The following is a 5,405-nucleotide window of genomic DNA, read 5'->3' as shown; positions in this document are numbered from 1 at the left end:
TTTATTATTTGTGTAAAGGAAGGCTACTGATTTGTTTGAGTTAATTTTATATTCTACCACTTGTTGAAGGTATTTATTAGCTGTAGGTGTTCTCTAGTAGAAGTTTTGGGGTGACTATCATCTTATCATTTTATGTGTACTATCACCTCATCTGCAAATGGTGATGCCTTGACTTCTTCCTTTCCTGGAAACTTCTATTTTCTATATTCATCTAGAAGCTTATTTTGGTGCTAGATTAAGTTAACATTACAAAGTAAATTTTAGTTTATAGTTTAAAGTTTAGTTTTAGTTTATAATCTTTAGTTTTTACCAGATTATCCCATTATGAGGTGCGGTGACAGGTGTTAGAATAGTTAGCCTTTTATTTTAGATGTATTGGGCTTCTCCGGTAATCAGTTACTTGAGGGATGAGGAAGGTGCTAAGTGTTGTGCTTGAATGAGGGAGATTTCAAGAATGAGAATTAAGCCCAAGATGTTAAAGGCAATATTCAATGACTGAATAAAAAGCCTAAAGTTAGATTTTTTTAAATAAGCCTTCCACAAGGCTGCAGTTAGCACACAGTCTAACTGTTTCCTGGCCTCAGGATGGCAACGGATGAAAGCAGCACAGATGAAAGCAGCACTTCTGTGGATCTCGGCATCATTTTGCCTTGGGAGATGGTCAAGTTCATAGAGGATCAGCTTCTTCCTGACTCTACATTTCTTACTGAGGTCAGAGCAGACATTGACGTCATAAGGGCTTTTCTGAAGGAGAGATGCTTCCAAGGTGCCGCCCACCCTGTGTGGGTCTCCAGGGTTGTGATGGGCGGCTCCTACGACGAACACACTGCGCTCAAGGGCAGTTCAGAGGCCAACATGGTGGTGTTCTTTAACAATCTCACCAGCTTTGACGATCAGTTAAAATGGCATGGAGAGTTACTTGAGGAAATTCTGAAACACCTGTGCCAGTTGCAACAAGAGAAACAATTTAAAGTGAAGTTTGAGATCCAGAGCTCAGAACAGCCCAACTCCAGGTCTCTGAGCTTCAAGCTGAGCTCCCCTGAGCTTCAGCAGGAGATGGAATTTGATGTGCAACCAGCCTATGATGTCCTGTATGAACTGAGAGACAACAATCACCCTGAACCCCAATTATACAACCAAATCTACACCTAACTTATCCATGAGGGCACCACCCTGGAAAAGGAGGGTGAATTCTCCATCTGCTTTATCCATTCTCCATTTGCTTGTTCTCCAGCAAAACTTCCTGGAGTATCATTCACCCAAGCTGAAGAATCTCATCCGTCTTGTCAAGCACTGGTATCAACTGTGTAAGGAGAAGCTGGGGAACCCACTGCTCCCACAGTACGCCCTGGAGCTGATCAATGTCTATGTCTGGGAAAATTCGAAAGAAGATTATCATGAAACAGCCACAGCCAAGAGATTCCGGACCATCTTAAAACTGGTTGGCGATTACAAGTTTCTTTGAATCTACTGGACATGGTATTATGGCTTTCATCCTCAAGAGGTCTCTGACTACCTGAACAGACAGATCCAAAAAGACAGAAGGCCCGTGATCCTGGACCCAACAGACCCAACAAGGAATGTGGCTGGTTCAAACTTAAAGGGCTGGGACCTTCTGGGAGAAGAGGCAGAGTCCTGGATGGATTTCCCTTGCTTTGAGTACCCTGGTTTGATCATGGTGTCCACCTGGGATTTATCGTCAGAGTCCTAGATGTGTCGTCTTGTGAACACCAAGCACTTGGTCAGGAGGCTCCAGAGTCAGGGGCATGTGCTCCTCTGCTGCAAGACCTTGACCTAGAGAGGACAGGATGCTGCTCTAGGCTCCAGTGAGGGGCATCCAGCCTGTGACCCGACTCCAGGCTTCTGATCTCTGCCTGCCCATGGACAGCATCCTCACAGCCTGCGTCATCTGCCTTATCCTCCAGCAGTGCTCTCTGGGAGTCAGACTCTGAAGGAACAAGAACTCAAGATTGACGCCCATCTGTCCAGCTGTTGGGAGGTTCTGTCCAAAAAAAAAAAAGTCTGATCATCAACAATAAACAACAGTCAGCCATGAGGGGGTGTGTGCACTCTGAGGGATGCGTCCTCATCCCACACAGAAACTGTTCAGCAGCACACTTGGCCCTGGAGCCCTGGGAATCTGGCCAGGGTGCATCGAAGTGCACTCTTTCTGCAGCATGCAAGCTGGGGTTACCGCAGTGCAGGAGAAAAAAAAATTGTGTGCACTTTAAAATTTGTGACTTTAAAGCTTAGATGTGTGAGTGTGTGTGAGGATGATATTTGAACCGCGGAATTAAAGCAAAATGCATCGAATTAAAAAAAAAAGCCTTCCATGAAGTAACCTAGCTATTACTAGCAAAATGTATATCCTGGCTAATAGCGTGAGAACAGGAAGGAAGTACATGCACGGAGGTAATTGAAAGTCACAACAAACCTATCTACAGGATGATTGGAAATAGATTCTCGTGACACATTAAGCACAGAGGGGAAGCTTGAGTGCCTTCTAAGGTCATAAACATTCAAAGGTAAGAAAGCACACTCATGTGAAGCATTCTTTATTAAAGATATGCTGGGTGCATCCGACGTGTGCCGTACAAGGTCAATGAGAGACACATGGTAGACCAACTGCTACATTAGTTTTCACCAAGGCCGTGCTTTAAAACTTCACCCAATGTAATAGAGGCACCCAAGTAAAGTCTCCTTGCTTTTTCACCTGGTCAAAGTGCAATGAAACAGAAATTGTTGATTGGGTCTTCCATCCCCCACCTCACCTTTTCAGGTTCTTTACAGGTATTTTTTATGACTTTTGACTTCTACATGTTAAATCAATATGTTTCTGCACAACATTCCAGAATTAGTAAAAATAATTGCCTGCTTTTAGATGGATGATGTTTGTTAGGGAGACGTTACATAAAATGGAGAAATGCTTGGAAACTTTTGATTAAATAAGAGAGTAAGAGGGGCAGTATTTGTGTTTCTACTGATCAGTCCACACACTTGCAAAAAGCAGGAAGTAGAGATGAAAGAGATATTTGAACATTTAATTAAATATTTCTTATATGCAGCTATAAAATGTGACACCTCTTTGTAATTTCTTTCTTTCTTTTTTTCTTTTTGGTACAAATGAAACATAAGAAGAGACTCAAAGAAACTTAAACAACTATGAAAATATTTTGTTTTATTTTTTCCTGCATTATTATTTTGCCTGCACTCATGTGATTGTACAGCATGCATGTCTGGTACCTAAGAGGCCAGAAAAGGGTCCCAGATCCCCTTAAACTGAAGTTACATGTAGATGTAAGCCACCATATGGGTGCTTGTAACTAAACGATTATCCTTTCAAGAATGGCAAATACTTTTAACCACTGAGCATGTCTCCAGAACTCTCATTTGATACTTTAAAAAATTTGTTTTTTTTTAAATCATGTAAACTACACAAACATTTATATTTTAATCATCTCAACATACAGGTGAATGGTATCTTAACCTTCATCCACTCATACTACCGAGCAACTGCTACCAGCTATCCTCAAAGCTCTTGTTTAATGCTCTCCTGTGAGGTCTCCAACTTATTGAGTGTGGACATTCAATAATAGAGTTAACTTAAGAAACATAAGAAATGTACATCAGGACTAAGGTTAGAATTTCCTGATGCACAGCTGGCATAAGCTGAAAAAGTTGAAAAGGGAAATGAACCACGCTTCTAGTGATTTATGTGGCATCAGTATCGCTTATCATAGAAAAACATGCTTAAAGTAGTCTGCATTTGAAATATCTCCAATATGTTACATGCTCCTTTGTCAAGCACTAATTGAGATGCTGCGTCATATGCTGATTTAACCACAAATTGGATAAAAGGGGGAGGGTCATGATTTTTATGATAGGCTTGAAAGAGGCTCTTCACAGGTCTCTAGAGGTTAATAATCCTCCCTTGCTTCAGCTTCACGCCTCCCATGTTCACAACAGACAAGAGAGCGTTAGGTCCAAGGAAGCTCTAGTTTTCTAGGCAGGAGCACCGATCACATGTTCTGTTCCGAGGACGGTGGAGGAGTGAGCAGCCAGACTAGTGATCAGGGTAACCTGCGAATCTGCAAGTAGGTTTGCAAAAATAGTCTCTATTTCCTTTCATACTGGAAGGAGTTTAACTCCAGGGTAGGATTGGCTGAAGGTCATCTAGAAGTGAGAGGCACATATTTCCCCTCTGTAATTGTCTAATTATAAGATTTGCTTATATGCTATCTTTTTTTAAAGAAGGTCAAGACAGTGAAGATAATACTCATGCCAATGTTTTAATAAATTGAAATGCCAGAGAGTGGAAAATACCAGAGTGAATGCCTTTTGGTGAGGCTATTTTTAGTTGTGTGTGTGTGTGTGTTTGTGTGTTTTGTTTACATGTTGGTGTGGATGTGGGTATTGTAAATTGATGTCTGTGTTCACTGGGGAATTTACTTCTTACCAAGAGCCACTAAGAAAAACATTAGACTCCATTGAGGTCAATACTGCTTGTTTCCAATTTTTACAGTCACCTTTCCCAAGATATTAGCTAATTTCTGGATATAAATAAACCATATTTAGATATTTTCCAGAATTTTGTTCTGAAAATAACTCTTATTAGCTCAAGCTAGTAGACTAGCAGTCAGTATGTAGGGATAATAATTTCCTACCACAAACTGTGAGCACTTACCATACTGTACAATCTTGCCCTAAGAGTACCAATGTTTACTACAGTTCTTTGGTCCTCAAATAGTCCCACCTTTATTTTGCAGAAGGAAAAGTGTGACCCTAAGACTTGAAGTGAATTGTTCCAAGCTGGGCTGTTGTCAGTCAGGATTTAACTCCCACATCTGGCTTCAGAATTCATAACCCTGACTGTCCCATCACGATGAACAGAAGCAATTTTGAAGACCAAAATACCTGCATTTCTAATGTCAAACTGGTCAGTTGGTAATGTCTGGTTCAAATCTGCTTGCTGTAATACTACCAGGACTCTCTTCCGTGCTTCCAAGCAGGAGGTATTCGCCTTGTTCATGGTCATTGGTGTGACAGAAAAATCACTGTGATTTGTGCTCCAAGCCAGGCTCAGAGTCCCACTCCTACGTGAAGAACAATATGTATGAGCATCAGTGTGTCCAGTAACTAAGTCGACTTTCAGTTTAAACTCTCAGGTGTTGGAAATGACATCTTGTTGGTGACTATGGCATCTTTTAAACAGAAGATAGGTGATGGCTATTAATGCCTCTTGGTCAGCATTTTACTGTCTCCTGAGTTAAAAGGAAGGGAGGAAAGAAACAAGGGAGAGAGGGAGGAAGGGAGGAAGGGAAGAAGGAGGGGGAGAGGGAGAGGATGGATGAGCGTAAGAATATTCCTATGGTTTGGTTCATGGGCGGTTCTCCTCGGACCTTGTG

The 5,405-nt window shown here is 41.5% G+C and overlaps 1 pseudogene; it reads left to right on the top strand.

Annotated features, from left to right (window-relative positions):
• The first annotated feature begins 585 nt into the window (after positions 1 to 585).
• Positions 586 to 2,026, top strand: LOC114628128 (annotated as a pseudogene).
• Positions 2,027 to 5,405: the final 3,379 nt, after the last annotated feature.

The sequence above is a fragment of the Grammomys surdaster genome, unplaced genomic scaffold (genome assembly GCF_004785775.1).
Source record: "Grammomys surdaster isolate TR1022 unplaced genomic scaffold, NIH_TR_1.0 264, whole genome shotgun sequence".
In the NCBI taxonomy this organism is placed as follows: Eukaryota; Metazoa; Chordata; class Mammalia; order Rodentia; family Muridae; genus Grammomys; species Grammomys surdaster.
The sequence above is the reverse complement of the archived record's forward strand: the minus strand, read 5'-3'. Positions and strand labels throughout refer to the sequence as shown.